Raw genomic sequence first — 14097 nt, forward strand, 5'->3', positions numbered from 1 at the left:
TTCCAGCTAGTAAGGATCACATAATTCCTAACAAAGTTTTGACACAGATTCCCAATTCGGGCATTCAGAACATATAGCACGTTGCTGTAAGCAAGCACATTTTCATTCAAAGAGGCAAGTTACTAGGTAGGAACAAGTTTGTATAGGTATTTCAAAGATGCCCAGAACTGAGCCTAACTTGGTATGTGTCCAACTCCTAGAAATAACTTCATGCCACATCTCCCTTACTTCCAGCTAGTAAGGATCACATAATTCCTAACAAAGTTTTGACACAGATTGCCAATTCGGGCATTCAGAACATATAGCACGTTGCAGTAAGCAAGAACATTCTCATTCAAAGATGCAAGTTACTATGTAGGAACAAGTTTGTATAGGTATTTCAAAGATGCCCAGAACTGAGCTAAACTTGGTATGTGTCCAACTCCTAGAAATAACTTCATGCCCCATCTCCCTTACTTCCAGCTAGTAAGGATCACATAATTCCTAACAAAGTTTTGACACAGATTGCCAAATCGGGCCTTCAGAACATATAGCACGTTGCTGCAAGCAAGCACATTCTCATTCAAAGATGCAAGTTACTATGTAGGAACAAGTTTGTATAGGTATTTCAAAGATGCCCAGAACTGAGCTAAACTTGGTATGTGTCCAACTCCTAGAAATAACTTCATGCCACATCTCCCTTACTTCCAGCTAGTAAGGATCACATAATTCCTAACAAAGTTTTGACACAGATTCCCTATTCGGGCATTCAGAACATATAGCACGTTGCTGCAAGCAAGCACATTCTCATTTAAAGATGCAAGTTACTATGTAGGAACAAGTTTGTATAGGTATTTCAAAGATGCCCAGAACTGAGCTAAACTTGGTATGTGTCCAACTCCTAGAAATAACTTCATGCCCCATCTCCCTTACTTCCAGCTAGTAAGGATCACATAATTCCTAACAAAGTTTTGACACAGATTCCCTATTCGGGCATTCAGAACATATAGCACGTTGCTGCAAGCAAGCACATTCTCATTCAAATGTTGCAAGTTACTATGTAGGAACAAGTTTGTATAGGTATTTCAAAGATGCCCAGAACTGAGCTAAACTTGGTATGTCTCCAACTCCAAGAAATAACTTCATGCCCCATCTCCCTTACTTCCAGCTAGTAAGGATCACATAATTCCTAACAAAGTTTTGACACAGATTCCCAATTCGGGCATTCAGAACATATAGCACGTTGCTGTAAGCAAGCACATTCTTATTCAAAGTTGCAAGTTACTATGTAGGAACAAGTTTGTATAGGTATTTCAAAGATGCCCAGAACTGAGCTAAACTTGGTATGTGTCCAACTCCTAGAAATAACTTCATGCCCCATCTCCCTTACTTCCAGCTAGTAAGGATCACATAATTCCTAACAAAGTTTTGACACAGATTCCCAATTCGGGCATTCAGAACATATAGCACGTTGCTGTAAGCAAGCACATTTTCATTCAAAGAGGCAAGTTACTAGGTAGGAACAAGTTTGTATAGGTATTTCAAAGATGCCCAGAACTGAGCCTAACTTGGTATGTGTCCAACTCCTAGAAATAACTTCATGCCACATCTCCCTTACTTCCAGCTAGTAAGGATCACATAATTCCTAACAAAGTTTTGACACAGATTGCCAATTCGGGCATTCAGAACATATAGCACGTTGCAGTAAGCAAGAACATTCTCATTCAAAGATGCAAGTTACTATGTAGGAACAAGTTTGTATAGGTATTTCAAAGATGCCCAGAACTGAGCTAAACTTGGTATGTGTCCAACTCCTAGAAATAACTTCATGCCCCATCTCCCTTACTTCCAGCTAGTAAGGATCACATAATTCCTAACAAAGTTTTTGACACACATTCCCAATTCGGGCATTCAGAACATATAGCACGTTGCTGCAAGCAAGCACATTCTCATTCAAAGATGCAAGTTACTAGGTAGGAACAAGTTTGTATAGGTATTTCAAAGATGCCCAGAACTGAGCTAAACTTGGTATGTGTCCAACTCCTAGAAATAACTTCATGCCCCATCTCCCTTACTTCCAGCTAGTAAGGATCACATAATTCCTAACAAAGTTTTGACACAGATTCCCAATTCGGGCATTCAGAACATATAGCACGTTGCTGCAAGCAAGCACATTCTCATTCAAAGATGCAAGTTACTATGTAGGAACAAGTTTGTATAGGTATTTCAAAGATGCCCAGAACTGAGCTAAACTTGGTATGTGTCCAACTCCTAGAAATAACTTCATGCCCTATCTCCCTTACTTCCAGCTAGTAAGGATCACATAATTCCTAACAAGGTTTTGACACAGATTCCCAATTCGGGCATTCAGAACATATAGCACGTTGCTGCAAGCAAGCACATTCTCATTCAAAGTTGCAAGTTACTATGTAGGAACAAGTTTGTATAGGTATTTCAAAGATGCCCAGAACTGAGCTAAACTTGGTATGTGTCCAACTCCTAGAAATAACTTCATGCCCCATCTCCCTTACTTCCAGCTAGTAAGGATCACATAATTCCTAACAAGGTTTTGACACAGATTCCCTATTCGGGCATTCAGAACATATAGCACGTTGCTGTAAGCAAGCATATTCTCATTCTAAGATGCAAGTTACTAGGTAGGAACAAGTTTGTATAGGTATTTCAAAGATGCCCAGAACTGAGCTAAACTTGGTATGTGTCCAACTCCTAGAAATAACTTCATGCCCCATCTCCCTTACTTCCAGCTAGTAAGGATCACATAATTCCTAACAAAGTTTTGACACAGATTCCCAATTCGGGCATTCAGAACATATAGCACGTTGCTGTAAGCAAGCACATTCTCATTCTAAGATGCAAGTTACTATGTAGGAACAAGTTTGTATAGGTATTTCAAAGATGCCCAGAACTGAGCTAAACTTGGTATGTGTCCAACTCCTAGAAATAACTTCATGCCCCATCTCCCTTACTTCCAGCTAGTAAGGATCACATAATTCCTAACAAAGTTTTGACACAGATTCCCAATTCGGGCATTCAGAACATATAGCACGTTGCTGTAAGCAAGCACATTCTCATCCAAGTTGCAAGTTACTATGTAGGAACAAGTTTGTATAGGTATTTCAAAGATGCCCAGAACTGAGCTAAACTTGTTATGTGTCCAACTCCTAGAAATAACTTCATGCCCCATCTCCCTTACTTCCAGCTAGTAAGGATCACATAATTCCTAACAAAGTTTTGACACAGATTCCCAATTCGGGCATTCAGAACATATAGCACGTTTCTGCAAGCAAGCACATTCTCATACAAAGTTGCAAGTTACTATGTAGGAACAAGTTTGTATAGGTATTTCAAAGATGCCCAGAACTGAGCTAAACTTGGTATGTGTCCAACTCCTAGAAATAACTTCATGCCCCATCTCCCTTACTTCCAGCTAGTAAGGATCACATAATTCCTAACAAAGTTTTGACACAGTTTCCCAATTCGGGCATTCAGAACATGTAGCACGTTGCTGTAAGCAAGCACATTCGCATTCAAAGTTGCAAGATACGATGTAGGAACAAGTTTGTATAGGTATTTCAAAGATGCCCAGAACTGAGCTAAACTTGGTATGTGTCCAACTCCTAGAAATAACTTCATGCCCCATCTCCCTTACTTCCAGCTAGTAAGGATCACATAATTCCTAACAAAGTTTTGACACAGATTCCCAATTCGGGCATTCAGAACATATAGCACGTTGCTGCAAGCAAGCAGATTCTCATTCAAAGATGCAAGTTACTATGTAGGAACAAGTTTGTATAGGTATTTCAAAGATGCCCAGAACTGAGCTAAACTTGGTATGTGTCCAACTCCTAGAAATAACTTCATGCCCCATCTCCCTTACTTCCAGCTAGTAAGGATCACATAATTCCTAACAAAGTTTTGACACAGATTGCCAAATCGGGCATTCAGAACATATAGCACGTTGCTGCAAGCAAGCACATTCTCATTCAAAGATGCAAGTTACTATGTAGGAACAAGTTTGTATAGGTATTTCAAAGATGCCCAGAACTGAGCTAAACTTGGTATGTGTCCAACTCCTAGAAATAACTTCATGCCACATCTCCCTTACTTCCAGCTAGTAAGGATCACATAATTCCTAACAAAGTTTTGACACAGATTCCCTATTCGGGCATTCAGAACATATAGCACGTTGCTGCAAGCAAGCACATTCTCATTTAAAGATGCAAGTTACTATGTAGGAACAAGTTTGTATAGGTATTTCAAAGATGCCCAGAACTGAGCTAAACTTGGTATGTGTCCAACTCCTAGAAATAACTTCATGCCCCATCTCCCTTAATTCCAGCTAGTAAGGATCACATAATTCCTAACAAAGTTTTGACACAGATTCCCTATTCGGGCATTCAGAACATATAGCACGTTGCTGCAAGCAAGCACATTCTCATTCAAATGTTGCAAGTTACTATGTAGGAACAAGTTTGTATAGGTATTTCAAAGATGCCCAGAACTGAGCTAAACTTGGTATGTCTCCAACTCCAAGAAATAACTTCATGCCCCATCTCCCTTACTTCCAGCTAGTAAGGATCACATAATTCCTAACAAAGTTTTGACACAGATTCCCAATTCGGGCATTCAGAACATATAGCACGTTGCTGTAAGCAAGCACATTCTTATTCAAAGTTGCAAGTTACTATGTAGGAACAAGTTTGTATAGGTATTTCAAAGATGCCCAGAACTGAGCTAAACTTGGTATGTGTCCAACTCCTAGAAATAACTTCATGCCCCATCTCCCTTACTTCCAGCTAGTAAGGATCACATAATTCCTAACAAAGTTTTGACACAGATTCCCAATTCGGGCATTCAGAACATATAGCACGTTGCTGTAAGCAAGCACATTTTCATTCAAAGAGGCAAGTTACTAGGTAGGTACAAGTTTGTATAGGTATTTCAAAGATGCCCAGAACTGAGCTAAACTTGGTATGTGTCCAACTCCTAGAAATAACTTCATGCCACATCTCCCTTACTTCCAGCTAGTAAGGATCACATAATTCCTAACAAAGTTTTGACACAGATTGCCAATTCGGGCATTCAGAACATATAGCACGTTGCAGTAAGCAAGAACATTCTCATTCAAAGATGCAAGTTACTATGTAGGAACAAGTTTGTATAGGTATTTCAAAGATGCCCAGAACTGAGCTAAACTTGGTATGTGTCCAACTCCTAGAAATAACTTCATGCCCCATCTCCCTTACTTCCAGCTAGTAAGGATCACATAATTCCTAACAAAGTTTTTGACACACATTCCCAATTCGGGCATTCAGAACATATAGCACGTTGCTGCAAGCAAGCACATTCTCATTCAAAGATGCAAGTTACTAGGTAGGAACAAGTTTGTATAGGTATTTCAAAGATGCCCAGAACTGAGCTAAACTTGGTATGTGTCCAACTCCTAGAAATAACTTCATGCCCCATCTCCCTTACTTCCAGCTAGTAAGGATCACATAATTCCTAACAAAGTTTTGACACAGATTCCCAATTCGGGCATTCAGAACATATAGCACGTTGCTGCAAGCAAGCACATTCTCATTCAAAGATGCAAGTTACTATGTAGGAACAAGTTTGTATAGGTATTTCAAAGATGCCCAGAACTGAGCTAAACTTGGTATGTGTCCAACTCCTAGAAATAACTTCATGCCCTATCTCCCTTACTTCCAGCTAGTAAGGATCACATAATTCCTAACAAGGTTTTGACACAGATTCCCAATTCGGGCATTCAGAACATATAGCACGTTGCTGCAAGCAAGCACATTCTCATTCAAAGTTGCAAGTTACTATGTAGGAACAAGTTTGTATAGGTATTTCAAAGATGCCCAGAACTGAGCTAAACTTGGTATGTGTCCAACTCCTAGAAATAACTTCATGCCCCATCTCCCTTACTTCCAGCTAGTAAGGATCACATAATTCCTAACAAGGTTTTGACACAGATTCCCTATTCGGGCATTCAGAACATATAGCACGTTGCTGTAAGCAAGCACATTCTCATTCTAAGATGCAAGTTACTAGGTAGGAACAAGTTTGTATAGGTATTTCAAAGATGCCCAGAACTGAGCTAAACTTGGTATGTGTCCAACTCCTAGAAATAACTTCATGCCCCATCTCCCTTACTTCCAGCTAGTAAGGATCACATAATTCCTAACAAAGTTTTGACACAGATTCCCAATTCGGGCATTCAGAACATATAGCACGTTGCTGTAAGCAAGCACATTCTCATTCTAAGATGCAAGTTACTATGTAGGAACAAGTTTGTATAGGTATTTCAAAGATGCCCAGAACTGAGCTAAACTTGGTATGTGTCCAACTCCTAGAAATAACTTCATGCCCCATCTCCCTTACTTCCAGCTAGTAAGGATCACATAATTCCTAACAAAGTTTTGACACAGATTCCCAATTCGGGCATTCAGAACATATAGCACGTTGCTGTAAGCAAGCACATTCTCATTCAAAGTTGCAAGTTACTATGTAGGAACAAGTTTGTATAGGTATTTCAAAGATGCCCAGAACTGAGCTAAACTTGGTATGTGTCCAACTCCTAGAAATAACTTCATGCCCCATCTCCCTTACTTCCAGCTAGTAAGGATCACATAATTCCTAAAAAAGTTTTGACACAGATTGCCAATTCGGGCATTCAGAACATATAGCACGTTGCTGTAAGCAAGCACATTCTCATTCAAAGATGCAAGTTACTATGTAGGAACAAGTTTGTATAGGTATTTCAAAGATGCCCAGAACTGAGCTAAACTTGGTATGTGTCTAACTCCTAGAAATAACTTCATGCCCCATCTCCCTTACTTCCAGCTAGTAAGGATCACATAATTCCTAACAAAGTTTTGACACAGATTCCCAATTCGGGCATTCAGAACATATAGCACGTTGCTGTAAGCAAGCACATTCTCATTCAAAGTTGCAAGTTACTATGTAGGAACAAGTTTGTATAGGTATTTCAAAGATGCCCAGAACTGAGCTAAACTTGGTATGTGTCCAACTCCTAGAAATAACTTCATGCCCCATCTCCCTTACTTCCAGCTAGTAAGGATCACATAATTCCTAACAAAGTTTTGACACAGATTGCCAAATCGGGCATTCAGAACATATAGCACGTTGCTGCAAGCAAGCACATTCTCATTCAAAGATGCAAGTTACTATGTAGGAACAAGTTTGTATAGGTATTTCAAAGATGCCCAGAACTGAGCTAAACTTGGTATGTGTCCAACTCCTAGAAATAACTTCATGCCACATCTCCCTTACTTCCAGCTAGTAAGGATCACATAATTCCTAACAAAGTTTTGACACAGATTCCCTATTCGGGCATTCAGAACATATAGCACGTTGCTGCAAGCAAGCACATTCTCATTTAAAGATGCAAGTTACTATGTAGGAACAAGTTTGTATAGGTATTTCAAAGATGCCCAGAACTGAGCTAAACTTGGTATGTGTCCAACTCCTAGAAATAACTTCATGCCCCATCTCCCTTACTTCCAGCTAGTAAGGATCACATAATTCCTAACAAAGTTTTGACACAGATTCCCTATTCGGGCATTCAGAACATATAGCACGTTGCTGCAAGCAAGCACATTCTCATTCAAATGTTGCAAGTTACTATGTAGGAACAAGTTTGTATAGGTATTTCAAAGATGCCCAGAACTGAGCTAAACTTGGTATGTCTCCAACTCCAAGAAATAACTTCATGCTCCATCTCCCTTACTTCCAGCTAGTAAGGATCACATAATTCCTAACAAAGTTTTGACACAGATTCCCAATTCGGGCATTCAGAACATATAGCACGTTGCTGTAAGCAAGCACATTTTCATTCAAAGAGGCAAGTTACTAGGTAGGAACAAGTTTGTATAGGTATTTCAAAGATGCCCAGAACTGAGCTAAACTTGGTATGTGTCCAACTCCTAGAAATAACTTCATGCCCCATCTCCCTTACTTCCAGCTAGTAAGGATCACATAATTCCTAACAAAGTTTTGACACAGATTCCCAATTCGGGCATTCAGAACATATAGCACGTTGCTGCAAGCAAGCACATTCTCATTCAAAGTTGCAAGTTACTATGTAGGAACAAGTTTGTATAGGTATTTCAAAGATGCCCAGAACTGAGCTAAACTTGGTATGTGTCCAACTCCTAGAAATAACTTCATGCCCCATCTCCCTTACTTCCAGCTAGTAAGGATCACATAATTCCTAACAGTTTTGGCACAGATTCCCAATTCGGGCATTCAGAACATATAGCACGTTGCTGTAAGCAAGCACATTCTCATTCAAAGTTGCAAGTTACTATGTAGGAACAAGTTTGTATAGGTATTTCAAAGATGCCCAGAACTGAGCTAAACTTGGTATGTGTCCAACTCCTAGAAATAACTTCATGCCCCATCTCCCTTACTTCCAGCTAGTAAGGATCACATAATTCCTAACAAAGTTTTGACACAGATTCCCAATTCGGGCATTCAGAACATATAGCACGTTGCTGCAAGCAAGCACATTCTCATTCAAAGTTGCAAGTTACTATGTAGGAACAAGTTTGTATAGGTATTTCAAAGATGCCCAGAACTGAGCTAAACTTGGTATGTGTCCAACTCCTAGAAATAACTTCATGCCCCATCTCCCTTACTTCCAGCTAGTAAGGATCACATAATTCCTAACAAAGTTTTGACACAGATTCCCAATTCGGGCATTCAGAACATATAGCACGTTGCTGTAAGCAAGCACATTCTCATTCAAAGTTGCAAGTTACTATGTAGGAACAAGTTTGTATAGGTATTTCAAAGATGCCCAGAACTGAGCTAAACTTGGTATGTGTCCAACTCCTAGAAATAACTTCATGCCCCATCTCCCTTACTTCCAGCTAGTAAGGATCACATAATTCCTAACAGTTTTGGCACAGATTCCCAATTCGGGCATTCAGAACATATAGCACGTTGCTGTAAGCAAGCACATTCTCATTCAAAGATGCAAGTTACTATGTAGGAACAAGTTTGTATAGGTATTTCAAAGATGCCCAGAACTGAGCTAAACTTGGTATGTGTCCAACTCCTAGAAATAACTTCATGCCCCATCTCCCTTACTTCCAGCTAGTAAGGATCACATAATTCCTAACAAAGTTTTGACACAGATTGCCAATTCGGGCGCTCAGAACATATAGCACGTTGCTGTAAGCAAGCACATTCTCATTCAAAGATGCAAGTTACTATGTAGGAACAAGTTTGTATAGGTATTTCAAAGATGCCCAGAACTGAGCTAAACTTGGTATGTGTCCAACTCCTAGAAATAACTTCATGCCCCATCTCCCTTACTTCCAGCTAGTAAGGATCACATAATTCCTAACAAAGTTTTGACACAGATTCCCAATTCGGGCATTCAGAACATATAGCACGTTGCTGTAAGCAAGCACATTCTCATTCAAAGATGCAAGTTACTATGTAGGAACAAGTTTGTATAGGTATTTCAAAGATGCCCAGAACTGAGCTAAACTTGGTATGTGTCCAACTCCTAGAAATAACTTCATGCCCCATCTCCCTTACTTCCAGCTAGTAAGGATCACATAATTCCTAACAAAGTTTTGACACAGATTCCCTATTCGGGCATTCAGAACATATAGTACGTTGCTGCAAGCAAGCACATTCTCATTCAAAGATGCAAGTTACTATGTAGGAATAAGTTTGTATAGGTATTTCAAAGATGCCCAGAACTGAGCTAAACGTTGTATGTGTCCAACTCCTAGAAATAACTTCATGCCCCATCTCCCTTACTTCCAGCTAGTAAGGATCACATAATTCCTAACAAAGTTTTGACACAGATTCCCTATTCGGGCATTCAGAACATATAGCACGTTGCTGCAAGCAAGCACATTCTCATTCAAAGTTGCAAGTTACTATGTAGGAACAAGTTTGTATAGGTATTTCAAAGATGCCCAGAACTGAGCTAAACTTGGTATGTCTCCAACTCCTAGAAATAACTTCATGCCCCATCTCCCTTACTTCCAGCTAGTAAGGATCACATAATTCCTAACAAAGTTTTGACACAGATTCCCTATTCGGGCATTCAGAACATATAGCACGTTGCTGCAAGCAAGCACATTCTCATTCAAAGATGCAAGTTACTATGTAGGAACAAGTTTGTATAGGTATTTCAAAGATGCCCAGAACTGAGCTAAACTTGGTATGTGTCCAACTCCTAGAAATAACTTCATGCCCCATCTCCCTTACTTCCAGCTAGTAAGGATCACATAATTCCTAACAAAGTTTTGACACAGATTCCCAATTCGGGCATTCAGAACATATAGCACGTTGCTGCAAGCAAGCACATTCTCATTCAAATGTTGCAAGTTACTATGTAGGAACAAGTTTGTATAGGTATTTCAAAGATGCCCAGAACTGAGCTAAACTTGGTATGTCTCCAACTCCAAGAAATAACTTCATGCTCCATCTCCCTTACTTCCAGCTAGTAAGGATCACATAATTCCTAACAAAGTTTTGACACAGATTCCCAATTCGGGCATTCAGAACATATAGCACGTTGCTGTAAGCAAGCACATTTTCATTCAAAGAGGCAAGTTACTAGGTAGGAACAAGTTTGTATAGGTATTTCAAAGATGCCCAGAACTGAGCTAAACTTGGTATGTGTCCAACTCCTAGAAATAACTTCATGCCCCATCTCCCTTACTTCCAGCTAGTAAGGATCACATAATTCCTAACAAAGTTTTGACACAGATTCCCAATTAGGGCATTCAGAACATATAGCACGTTGCTGTAAGCAAGCACATTCTCATTCAAAGTTGCAAGTTACTATGTAGGAACGGTTTGTATAGGTATTTCAAAGATGCCCAGAACTGAGCTAAACTTGGTATGTGTCCAACTCCTAGAAATAACTTCATGCCCCATCTCCCTTACTTCCAGCTAGTAAGGATCACATAATTCCTAACAAAGTTTTGACACAGATTCCCAATTAGGGCATTCAGAACATATAGCACGTTGCCGTAAGCAAGCACATTCTCATTCAAAGATGCAAGTTACTATGTAGGAACAAGTTTGTATAGGTATTTCAAAGATGCCCAGAACTGAGCTAAACTTGGTATGTGTCCAACTCCTAGAAATAACTTCATGCCCCATCTCCCTTACTTCCAGCTAGTAAGGATCACATAATTCCTAACAAAGTTTTGACACAGATTGCCAATTCGGGCATTCAGAACATATAGCACGTTGCCGTAAGCAAGCACATTCTCATTCAAAGTTGCAAGTTACTATGTAGGAACAAGTTTGTATAGGTATTTCAAAGATGCCCAGAACTGAGCTAAACTTGGTATGTGTCCAACTCCTAGAAATAACTTCATGCCCCATCTCCCTTACTTCCAGCTAGTAAGGATCACATAATTCCTAACAAAGTTTTGACACAGATTGCCAATTCGGGCGCTCAGAACATATAGCACGTTGCTGTAAGCAAGCACATTCTCATTCAAAGTTGCAAGTTACTAGGTAGGAACAAGTTTGTATAGGTATTTCAAAGATGCCCAGAACTGAGCTAAACTTGGTATGTGTCCAACTCCTAGAAATAACTTCATGCCCCATCTCCCTTACTTCCAGCTAGTAAGGATCACATAATTCCTAACAAAGTTTTGACACAGATTCCCAATTCGGGCATTCAGAACATATAGCACGTTGCTGTAAGCAAGCACATTCTCATTCAATGTTGCAAGTTACTATGTAGGAACAAGTTTGTATAGGTATTTCAAAGATGCCCAGAACTGAGCTAAACTTGGTATGTGTCCAACTCCTAGAAATAACTTCATGCCCCATCTCCCTTACTTCCAGCTAGTAAGGATCACATAATTCCTAACAAAGTTTTGACACAGATTGCCAATTCGGGCGCTCAGAACATAGAGCACGTTGCTGTAAGCAAGCACATTCTCATTCAAAGTTGCAAGTTACTAGGTAGGAACAAGTTTGTATAGGTATTTCAAAGATGCCCAGAACTGAGCTAAACTTGGTATGTGTCCAACTCCTAGAAATAACTTCATGCCCCATCTCCCTTACTTCCAGCTAGTAAGGATCACATAATTCCTAACAAAGTTTTGACACAGATTCCCAATTCGGGCATTCAGAACATATAGCACGTTGCTGTAAGCAAGCACATTCTCATTCAAAGTTGCAAGTTACTATGTAGGAACAAGTTTGTATAGGTATTTCAAAGATGCCCAGAACTGAGCTAAACTTGGTATGTGTCCAACTCCTAGAAATAACTTCATGCCCCATCTCCCTTACTTCCAGCTAGTAAGGATCACATAATTCCTAACAAAGTTTTGACACAGATTGCCAATTCGGGCGCTCAGAACATATAGCACGTTGCTGTAAGCAAGCACATTCTCATTCAAAGATGCAAGTTACTATGTAGGAACAAGTTTGTATAGGTATTTCAAAGATGCCCAGAACTGAGCTAAACTTGGTATGTGTCCAACTCCTAGAAATAACTTCATGCCCCATCTCCCTTACTTCCAGCTAGTAAGGATCACATAATTCCTAACAAAGTTTTGACACAGATTCCCAATTCGGGCATTCAGAACATATAGCACGTTGCTGTAAGCAAGCACATTCTCATTCAAAGTTGCAAGTTACTATGTAGGAACAAGTTTGTATAGGTATTTCAAAGATGCCCAGAACTGAGCTAAACTTGGTATGTGTCCAACTCCTAGAAATAACTTCATGCCCCATCTCCCTTACTTCCAGCTAGTAAGGATCACATAATTCCTAACAAAGTTTTGACACAGATTCCCAATTCGGGCATTCAGAACATATAGCACGTTGCTGTAAGCAAGCACATTCTCATTCAAAGTTGCAAGTTACTATGTAGGAACAAGTTTGTATAGGTATTTCAAAGATGCCCAGAACTGAGCTAAACTTGGTATGTGTCCAACTCCTAGAAATAACTTCATGCCCCATCTCCCTTACTTCCAGCTAGTAAGGATCACATAATTCCTAACAATGTTTTGACACAGATTCCCAATTCGGGCATTCAGAACATATAGCACGTTGCTGTAAGCAAGCACATTCTCATTCAAAGTTGCAAGTTACTATGTAGGAACAAGTTTGTATAGGTATTTCAAAGATGCCCAGAACTGAGCTAAACTTGGTATGTGTCCAACTCCTAGAAATAACTTCATGCCCCATCTCCCTTACTTCCAGCTAGTAAGGATCACATAATTCCTAACAAAGTTTTGACACAGATTGCCAATTCGGGCGCTCAGATCATATAGCACGTTGCTGTAAGCAAGCAGATTCTCATTCAAAGATGCAAGTTACTATGTAGGAACAATTTTGTATAGGTATTTCAAAGATGCCCAGAACTGAGCTAAACTTGGTATGTGTCCAACTCCTAGAAATAACTTCATGCCCCATCTCCCTTACTTCCAGCTAGTAAGGATCACATAATTCCTAACAAAGTTTTGACACAGATTCCCAATTCGGGCATTCAGATCATATAGCACGTTGCTGTAAGCAAGCAGATTCTCATTCAAAGTTGCAAGTTACTATGTAGGAACAAGTTTGTATAGGTATTTCAAAGATGCCCAGAACTGAGCTAAACTTGGTATGTGTCCAACTCCTAGAAATAACTTCATGCCCCATCTCCCTTACTTCCAGCTAGTAAGGATCACATAATTCCTAACAAAGTTTTGACACAGATTCCCAATTCGGGCATTCAGAACATATAGCACGTTGCTGTAAGCAAGCACATTCTCATTCAAAGTTGCAAGTTACTAGGTAGGAACAAGTTTGTATAGGTATTTCAAAGATGCCCAGAACTGAGCTAAACTTGGTATGTGTCCAACTCCTAGAAATAACTTCATGCCCCATCTCCCTTACTTCCAGCTAGTAAGGATCACATAATTCCTAACAAAGTTTTGACACAGATTCCCAATTCGGGCATTCAGAACATATAGCACGTTGCTATAAGCAAGCAGATTCTCATTCAAAGATGCAAGTTACTAGGTAGGAACAAGTTTGTATAGGTATTTCAAAGATACCCAGAACTGAGCTAAACTTGGTATGTGT

The sequence above is a fragment of the Diceros bicornis genome, chromosome 14 (assembly GCF_020826845.1).
Source record: "Diceros bicornis minor isolate mBicDic1 chromosome 14, mDicBic1.mat.cur, whole genome shotgun sequence".
NCBI lineage: Eukaryota > Metazoa > Chordata > Mammalia > Perissodactyla > Rhinocerotidae > Diceros > Diceros bicornis.